Here is a 10,528-nt window from a genome sequence, read left to right as displayed (position 1 = left end):
CTGTGGCCCCTCCATCACTGGCTCCCTTGCCATCTACCACTGTCCTGGCTCCCTTGCCTGCACTCTCCTCACTAACGTCTTTGTCATCTTCTGCCCCCTGCCTTCTCCTGCCTCTATCTTGCAGGCACTTGCGCCACTTGGGGGGGGGGCATCTGGCCCCTGCACACCCCCTCGTAAGTCTTTCAAAAATGGCAATCAGTTCCACGTTGCCACACTTAACTCTTGCTCTGCAGTCAAGCACTCCTCTGACATCTGCCACCTCCTTGAACACCTGGACCTTGATGTTCTTGCTCTTACTGAGACATGGTTTAAGGACAGCTCTGTCACAGGTTTTGGCACACTTCTCCCTGAAGGCTACAAGATCCTCTCTGAGCCCAGGCCCAACAGTCCAGGAGGGGGAGTAGCCCTGATCTTTCCTGAGTGGATCCATGTTTCCATTGTTCCCACTCAGGCCTATTCCTCCTTTGAATGTCTGGTTTGCAGGCTCTCTCTCTCGCCTGTCTCCTCTCTTACTCTGGCCACCTTCCATCGGCCGCCGGGCTAGTCCAGCCTCTTCCTCTCGGAATGGGCTGACTTGGCATCTTCCCTTCATAACATCCCTCTTGACTCTCCTGATTCTTCTGGACCTTTCTGCAACCTATGCAACTCACTCTCTCTCTCCATTCTATCCTCTGGTCTGACGCACACCGCTGGCCACACCTTGGATGCTCTCATCTCCACACACATCCCTCTCTCTATCCCTCTCACTACCTCACTCTCCTGGACTGATCACTCTCTTCTCGCTTGAAGCTTTCTGCACCTTTAACACTGGCACACCCTGCATTGCCTCCCACCTTCAAGGTCACCCGACCCATGAAAAGAGTGCTAGTGGCTGCCTTTGCCTCTACCTACTCTCCTCCTCCTACTCTTGTGGCTGTCTCCCACCCTGACACAGCCCTCTCTAACTTTCACCTTTACATCTCCAACACTCTCAACATCCTCGCCCCTGTCATGAGGGTTCGACTGAAGTCCGCCAAAAAGTGTAACTCTTGGTACGACTCTGATTTGACTGTCCTTAAACCCAAGAACAGGGCAGCGGAACGGAAATGGGGATCTTCAGTTGCACCCTATGACATGCTGGCCCGCCGCCTTCTGCAAAGGTAATACAGAATCTGCATCTGGTCCCAGAAAAGAGTCCATATTCAAGCCTGAATCTCTGTGGCATCCAACAACATGGGCACAACATTTTCAAAATCTACAAGTAACAAGCCAAACCTACTGCAGCCTCATCCTCTACTGCACCCACCCTGGCCCTTTGCTCGGCCCTGGCGGCACACTTCACTGCTAAAACACAGGATATCCTGTCTTCTCTCTCCTCTGCACCCACTCATGCACCATCATCTCTTGGGCCCCCCTCGGCTGCCTCCTCCCCTCCCCCTCTTCTCTCCACCTTCTCCCCGGTCACACCTAAGGAGGTTTCCAGACAAGTACGGTCTATGAAAGCCTCTTCCAAACAGGTGAACCCCTACCCCTCCAAAACCATCAAGGACAACATCAGCTCTCTCGCTCCAGCCTTGGCAGACCTCTGCAACCTCTCTATCGCCACTGGAGTTTTCCCCACTTCTCTCAAGCACTCTCTTGTGCACCCTCTGCTCAAAAAACACTCTGCCGAGCCTACCATTCCGGCATAATATCGCCCAAACTCTATCACAACTTTGCTGGGTAAACTCCTGGAGAAGTTGGCTACCTCTCCACACTGAATCTGTTAGCTGTCCCCATGACCATCATTCAGGCTTTAGAGCATCCAGAGGCATGGAAACTGCTCTTCTGAACACCTGTGAAGACCTGCTCTCAAATCTTGACTCTAACTCTCTCTATGTCGTCATCCTTCTTGACCTCTCTTCTGCTTTCGATACAGTAAACCACAACATCCTGATCTCCCGTCTGCGTGATACCCTGGGCATCACAGATCAGGCCCTGGCGTGGCTAGTGTCCTTTCTCTCAGATCGTACTTACAAGGTGGAACGTGGGCCCTTTCTCTCCGCTATCACTCTCTCTACTTGTGGTGTTCCCCATGGATCTAATCTATCCCCCTGGTTCTTCAATGTCTACATGGCCCTTTTGGCCCACAGGATCTCTGCCTTCACATTCAACGTTCAGTGTTATGCGGATGACACACAGTTCCCTTTCAGCTTACCCTCTGCCTCTTCCTCCTCCTCGCTCATCCCTGACTGTCTGTCTGCAATTCAGTTCTGGTGTGCTTCTAATTATCTCTGCCTTAATGCCAGTAAGACAGAGATCATCCTCATTAGCACCCCTGCTCACGCTTTCCCACTTGCACTCTGGCCGGCCTGCCATGGTCCTGCGCCCTCACCCACCAGTGAGGCAAACAATCTGGGGGTCATCTTCGATCCACTCTCTACTTCTCTTCTCACATCTTGGACGTCTCTAAAATGTCCCACGTCGAGCTGCACCTCCTCAGAGGTATTTCACCTTTTCTCACTTTCCCCCAGGGGCTCACTGTCTCCAGAGCCCTGGTTCTCTCTAGACTGGACTAATGCAACAGTATCTTTCTCAATCTTCTTGCTTCTACTCGACTACCTCTTCAACTTAGCCAGAACAGAACCGCGTGACTTATCCTTGGCCTCAAGTCCAGGGACTGCATCTCTCTAGCAATCTCTAGCACTCAAATCCCTCCAATAGCTCCCAGATGCTGCAAGGATCAAGTTAAAGTTCCTTTGCTTAGTCCACAAGGTTTTCTGGGGCCGGGGCCCGCACTACCTACAATGCTCTCTGCCTAAATACTCTCCTTCCAGAGCCCTCCGCTCGGCCTCCTCCAACTCTCTGAGGGTGAGCCATTTCACCAAACAGAGAACTTTATCCTCCGCAGGTTTCTCCCTCTGGAACAGCCTCCCTGCCTCTCTCCGTCTTGAGCCTGACCTCCTTAAGTTCCAGAAACTCCTAAAGACCTTCACTTCTCTTCCTCTTTCTCTCTCCCTCTCCTCTGCTAACCTCCTTTCTCCTCTCTCCTGCTTCCCTCCTCTTTTATCCTCCTCAACTCTGCTCAGTTTCGCTGACTGGTCGCCTGGTGCACCTCCAGAGCCTCACAGGTCACAGACTCCCCTGCCAGTCCTACACTTGCCTCCGGGCCTCTGCACTGTGCCTCGCACTTTTGCACTGGGAATACGTTCCATGTGAGGGGCAACCTCTCTATACTTAACCCAGGTCCATGATGGACTGTGCGCACTTGTTCCCCCCTCCCTCGCACTTCCTGTCTGGGCACTTGCACGACCTTGGATGCACTAGGCCTAGTAAGATTGTTTGTCCTGCCCTCCCTTTGTCTCCCCTCCCTAGCTTGGTTGCGCCTGAAACACTTGTGCATAGGCGCATTATTGCTGATGACCTATCATCAATCAATCTGAATGTCGCCAGGCCTGGTAGTTTATTTTCTATATGTCCTTTTCCCCATCCACCCCCCAAACTCTGTGTCATGCACTTGTACTGTCTGTCAAGTCGTTAGGCCTAGTACGGCAGCTTATTGATATTGATATTGATATTTTATTTCTATCGCGCTCATACACAAGTGTTTCAGAGCGCAACAAGGCAAGGGAAGGGGAACAGAGGAGAAACAAAAACAACGATCTTACTAGGCCCAGTGACATTGAGAACGCGCAAGTGCATGGTAGAGGGGGAGTGGGAGAAGTGCATGGAAGGGGGAACAAAAGGAGGGAATAAAACATACATAATTGATTGTATGCTCTTTCTTTCTCCCCCCCTTTCTCTCCTTCCCTCCTGTAAAGCACTTGCACTGGTAGAAATGCCTCAGGCCTAGTATGCTAGTTAATTTTGTTAGATCAATCAGAAACTTCAAGGCCTAAGAATGACTAATGTATTCCCTTGTCCCTTTCCGCCTTGAAGAACTTCAATTGTCTATAAGCGCTTTACAAATCAACAATTACAATATATAGAGAAAGAAAGAAAGCACAGCGAGCAAGAGAGCGAGGGAGTGGTAGAAAGAGAGACAGAGAAAGAGAGACAAAGAGAGAGAGGCAGAGAGACAGAGAGACAGAGAGAGAGAGAGACAGAGATGGTCACAACTAGTTTAACAGAATTCCGCTTGCTCTAGGACTTACTTTGTGAAACACATTTGGGCATTAAGCATGTTTCCTTCCCAGTCAAACGTAATCTTTCAGAATAATCCCTTTAACCATGAATTTTCTTTTCCAAACGTTGATGCAACCCGCTTTCCAATGGGGCACTTTGGTCCAGAAGAAGGGGAGACATAAACACATGGATCTTTGGATATTGTTCCATTCACTGGAAGAGGCCTGAGACCCCTATACTATCTGAACTTACTGCTCCGTCCAATCATCCGTCAAGACTGTGGTTTGATCCTGTGTAGCTGGAAGGGGAGCGGTTTGTAACATGCTGCCTCATTATGAATTCGGAGGTAATTCTGCAGCGATGAATCTGCAGAGTTTTGGAGGAAATCTTGAGGATTTACCTCCAGCTTGTTGCTGGAGGTGAATACTCCACTTTTCTTCCCAACTCAGAATTCAGTGGCGCAATAAACATGCCATCCATTCCATTACTACCAAAAAAAAGAGGCAGTAATTGCATTACTGCCATTTTTTTACCACACCGCTAAACTCGTAATGAGGCCCTACAGTTGCGCTTACGTTGGGCCTTCTCGACCCCGGTGCTTAGCGATGTTGAGGTGGAGGAGCAAAGCTGGCATGAATTGGAGCAGTGGCAGAGACAGGTTTTGGTTCCATAGGAGGAGAATCACGGGATACCTGTCAACGCCACCTCAAGGCTTTGCAAGCAGCTGGGGCGGAGCAGGGGGGACCAAGGACCACCACCCAGCCAGCCACCTAGATCGTGTATCTATTCAAAGCAATAATCTGTCATTTCTAAATTGAATATTAAATGCACCCGTGCCTGTGTCTATTGTCCATCTGCAAATGTGCAACACTTGTATATAATGCAAATGTGACCTTCACAAATAGCCTTAATTTGCAAAGAGAGTCTAAACCGTGGCCTATCATAGCCCTCGTTTGTGAAACTATATGTGTCAGGAACTGGATTTTGCATTCCCTGGACATCAGCCCATATTTTTTTAGAAGTGTGTTTTGACCAAATTAGGTATTTCTCGTCTTTCACCCAATCAGAGAGTAATTGCGGTTGTCAAGGTGCGCAGTTGCTTCCTCGTTTTTGGTGTAAATATATACGAGCCTTTCCCCACCTCTGGATCACAACCTCGCTTGTTCTTGGGCAATCTTCACACAGAGGGCTTCCTGCAGACTCGCCATTTACCGAGGTAGAGTATGATTATTCTTCTTTAACAAAAACAAAATATTTAGCCACATTTCATATTTATTTTTCATTGCTCCAATATAAAGACTAGAACACGTGATGTCATATTCCACTCATGCTTTGACACTGTATTGATACATAGAGCATTAGGTGTGGAGGTATATGGCAAATGAAGGGCTAAGGAGTTACGTAATGTACTTTTTGTTTATATTGAAGAGGGTAGTCAGACTAACTTGTAAAAGCAGGTTGCATTAAAAGAGGTTTAACTATGAGAGATCAAAGCATAATTATTATGTATGTATTTCATTTATAAAGCGCAACCTGGAGGCATTGAGGCGCTGTTACAGGTACAAGTCAGGTAAGCGTAGCTTGTCATGCAGTTCACGTGAAATACATCAGTAGTGAGAGCATACGATCAAACACCAAGAACAATAGTATTATCATGCATGTTATTGCCCGTGTACAATTGGCAGATACAGGTCTAGGGGATGGGTGGGAGGGGTTGCAGTGGGAGAGGATACAGGTTATTCGAAAAGCTGTGTTTTGAGTGCTTTGCGGAATAGACAGTAAGATTTCTCAGCTTTAAGTGAAGGGGAAGGTTGTTCCAAAATGTTGCCACAATGTATGGGAAGCTGGAACCTCTTGCTTTATATCTCTTGACGTTAGGCACGACTAGGCGGTCAGTATAGGGGGACCTCGTAGGTCTGGTGGCAGGCGCCATGGTGATTCTGTAAGTGAGATACAGGGGAGCTGTGTTAGAAAAACATTTGTGTTGATGTAGAGGGTTTTAAATCTGATGCGCTCCTGTATGGGGAACCAATGTGCTTCTCTTCTAGCTTGAGAAATGTGCTACACTTAGACTTACACTTCATTGGGAAATGGTAAGTCCAGGTCACCATAATACTTTCAAAGTTTGATATCATTCAACAAAGGGTGACACAGCTAATCAAAGGGCTTGAGGGTTTAGTAAGTAGAGGAAGTCTGAAACACATCAACACTCCATAGGAGCATGTAATAAATAGTGAGAATTTGGAAGAGCACAATACCATGGGGTTGATTCAAACAGAAATGTCTATGAGTAGCTCTGATTTATCGTTGACTTAGCCCGGGAGATGGATATGTGATACACGAAACAAATGTTACTTGGAATTCCTCTTACTCTGAGGTCAGGGGTAAGTCAAGAGTTCTCAGAGTTATGCTTAGTAACTCCTTTTGATTTATCTTGACATACAACCCCCGAGGGCAATTCAAAGGTAAGTCACAGTTAAGCATGGACAGCATGTGTCTGCTCTTCCTAGATGAGGCTCAAGAGGGATGAAAGCTCTAAATGCGAAGAAGTATTCAGGAAGACGGGAACAACATATTGAATGTAAAAACTACTACTACAAGAGTTCATTAGGACAAATGCACAAAGTAAAGGTACTGTATGCATATAATTGACTAAATCCAACAGCAAGTTTTGTCATTTAGGGTGTGAATACAGGGGGTGATGGTTGAGCGATATTTGAGAGAAGAATACCCATCACAATGGCTTGCAATTTGTCAACCATACACTGTCCTCACTTTGGCACATATAATGCACATGCACATTTTCTCAATACACTATGGCATGTACCAATAATCATTAATTACTTATATCCGTGAACTAGGGCTCTACCCGCCTGCTCACTGTCTGGAATGCATATGGGATCCCTTTACACAACTCATCGTCTGAAGAACTCATGCTCATGGAGCATCTCACACCTTAAGTGCAGAGGAAAAAACATGAAAACGTCAATTGTATTAATATGCCAGATAATACATTCAATATAAACATTTTCAGCCACCATATTAAAAATCTTTCAAAAATGAAAGTTAATTTGCTTAACAATTGTTAAAATGATACACGAACACTAGAACACATTATTATGTGTTTAGTGTACTTTTACATTACACATCTATCTTGCTCAAAATTAGGTCAAACTGTTGCATCCACACATAAACCACTAGAGATCTGATTTGTCAAAATGTGGTTGACATAAAGGACTATTAGTAAGGGGATGCAATATTTCACCATTTGACTGTAATTGCCCCCCCAGTTTTCCGTCAGGTCACCCATTATTTGATAAATCCTTAGGCTTCACCATCAGCTGCAGCCTGTCCTTCCAGAAACAAATATCCAAGTAGACCCCATGACTTCTGGACTGTAGTGCAGGACCTTGTGTCTCGCACATTGATGGGGAAAGACCCTCCTCTTGGGGCTCCCAACCGCTCTCCTGCCTCCCCTAATAGCAGTTCACAGATTCTCAGCATGCCTCATTACCATTGTGTGGAAATTTGACCAAATGACCCCTGTTGTATGCAAACTACCCAGGCTTCCTCTCCAGACTATAATACTGTTCAAAACTGTGTGCATCATCTATAAAGCAGTCATGAGTAGCACACCATCTTAGCTGGTAGCAAAGCTGCACATATCAGGTGGCACTCCCCTTCATGCAGCAAATCGACCAACGGGCTCTGATCACAACTGGCCCACAAGAAAGGAGTAACAAATATGTTCTTGTCATATACCCACCCTTTGGAACTTGATCACTGTATCGGCTTGGAATGCCCCCACACTTCCCCAAATCCACACAATTGTTTTTTTAACAATCCCTGACCAAGGACTAATGCCGATGGATGTGAATGGATGGAAACACAGAGTGTAATCACAGTACTGAGCTACTGTTAAAAAATGCCAACCGAAAATGCTGGCTAGCCATACCCTATACAGCACTCCACTGCTCTCGAGCTAGGGCTGCACTTTAAACAATAAAATAGTACAATAATAAATCCGCCTGCTATTAGCTTATGCGTGGACCTGACAATGAGAACTGAATGTAAACATGATAGGTATGCATGTATTCCTAGAACACTCAAAGGATGAGAGGTTTATGCACAAGGATGTTGTTGACAGTAAGTTTGACTTATCCTTGACTTAACTCCTGCTGTGAGACTATTTGATTCACAAAGAGGTTACTAGGAATTACTCTGACTTTCTCAAGGAAAGAGAACGCTAAGTTAAAGGTAAATCAGAGTTACTCTTGGTAACTACTTTTTGAGCTGAATAGCCTCTCTGCAGGAGTGACTCAGAGATGTTCCTGGCGAGAGACTTTTCGTTTAACAAATAAATGACTATGAGTAAAAGTGGCTTACTCTTGGATTACTCCTGAAGAGAGAACAGTGGGTCAGGAGTAGGTTGCACTTACTCCGAGTAATATGCTTGTGAAGCGGCCACAAGGTGTTGGAATGTTAGAATAATATTTTAGAAAACGTTTATCAGAATTAATTCCATGTTTAAAGATCTTATGTATCTTAATTGCATTATTTTCGAATATACTATTTGACAAATTGGTAACATGGCTCTGTGTGGTAAGAGATGACCCCTGGGTAGGTTTTTTTTCTCCAAGTCATGATTTGTGTAAATGGGCAATGTCCATTTCAGAGTGCGAGAAGACGATGAGAGTACGCGGATATTCAGATTCAGGCAGCGTGTAACATTCCCAGACAATAGCGCGTCTAACAGTGAATTGAGAAAATATGCCATTTCGTTGAGTCATGTTTCTCTCACTCGATGCATGTAATTTGCATTGCATATAAGTTATGCTGTCCATAGATCACGGATGGGTATGGGACTCGCACAAGTCCATGGGCCTACATAGACATAAATTATGTATGGCATGAATTACGCCCAGCAATATCAGTATTTTCTTTACAATTTACATCACATGATTTTAGTTTCCTGTAAATTAGAGTCCCTTGCTTTCAAGTGATTTTGCATTGACAGTTGTGACTTCGTACATACATGCTGGCAATTTGAGAGCAATTGGTGGACCTTTCCTCGATGCATGTAATTTGCATTGCATATAAGTTATGCTGTCCATAGATCACGGATGGGTATGGGACTCGCACAAGTCCATGGGCCTACATAGACATAAATTATGTATGGCATGAATTACGCCCAGCAATATCAGTATTTTCTTTACAATTTACATCACATGATTTTAGTTTCCTGTAAATTAGAGTCCCTTGCTTTCAAGTGATTTTGCATTGACAGTTGTGACTTCGTACATACATGCTGGCAATTTGAGAGCAATTGGTGGACCTTTCCTTACACCCTGTACCAATTACGCTTAAACCACTCAAACGCACGTTTTCCAGAAATTTGTAATTGGACGGCGCAGAGCCGTTACGAATACACTGTAATGTAAGCAGCTCCCGCTGACCATTTTTTTTCATTTGTAAAGCAGGGTGCAAATGTAAAGGGCAAAAGGCACCGTACAAACATGCCGTTTGCCCTTCACATTTGCACTCTGCAGTGGCAAGTGAGTTAAAGCTGCCTGGCATGCGCGCATGGCAAGCAGCGTTCACAGTTACAATTAAACCCTGCCCGACATGGTCGCATAACAAGCGGTGCTCACAAATGAAACGAAACCCTCTCTGGCATGCTTGCACGTCGGGGAGGGTTTCATTCTGCTTAACATGCACCTAGAGTAAGCAGTGTTCCCAATTGAAATTACACCCTCTCCGACGTGCAAGCATGTCGGGGAGGGTTTCATTTAAATTGTACACGCTGGCAGGGAGCGTGTACCAGGGCCGGTCTTACAACAGATTGCATCCCAGGCAGGAAGCATCGTTGCTGCCCCCCATCCCCGACCTGTGATCTCATGCATGTGTCATGGGCTGAGCAGCGGGAGTGGGGACTATGAGTTAACAAACTTGTCAATGCAGGCATCTGCTGAATTTCATAAACCTCAGAAAACAGCAATAAGCGGGTCAAACCCGAACAGGCCTGGTTATGTTAGTCTGCTTTTGCTCTTTATTTTTAGTAACAATGACCAGTTTGCTGCTGTGACTCAGGTCAGAGAATCGACAATTTCAGATCTACACTAATGTCATTCGTATGGCCTCAAACATTTAGCCACTCTTAAAAGGTGATGAACTGGTCTTGAACAGTTACTCAAACTTCCATGAACAAGCACCAGCAACATACCCACTGATAGCTGTACAAGCCCGTCTATCTCAGCATTAAAATACATGCAATTATGCAATATGTATTGCATCAAATATTTCACAGGAAGTTAAATATATTTAGGAGGGACACACGTGAACAATATCACTACTCCAAGTGAGTGGTAAAGTCTACTTTAAACATATGCAGAGAGTTAACATGCATGTACAATTCAACATAGCTCCCAATGTTAATGCTAGAGAG

The 10,528-nt window shown here is 45.5% G+C and overlaps 1 protein-coding gene across 1 annotated transcript in view; it reads left to right on the top strand.

Annotated features, from left to right (window-relative positions):
- Positions 1-5,240: 5,240 nt before the first annotated feature.
- Positions 5,241-10,528, top strand: part of LOC138521516 (uncharacterized) — a 63,662-nt gene continuing 58,374 nt past the window's right edge. Inside the window, exon 1 of the mRNA XM_069634414.1 lies at positions 5,241-5,299. The gene's annotated coding sequence lies outside the window, so the exon portion shown is untranslated. The remainder of the gene's footprint in view (positions 5,300-10,528) is intronic.

Source organism: Ambystoma mexicanum, chromosome 13, assembly GCF_040938575.1.
Source record: "Ambystoma mexicanum isolate Mex_15411 chromosome 13, UKY_AmexF1_1, whole genome shotgun sequence".
NCBI classification, from domain to species: Eukaryota; Metazoa; Chordata; class Amphibia; order Caudata; family Ambystomatidae; genus Ambystoma; species Ambystoma mexicanum.
The sequence above is the reverse complement of the archived record's forward strand: the minus strand, read 5'-3'. Positions and strand labels throughout refer to the sequence as shown.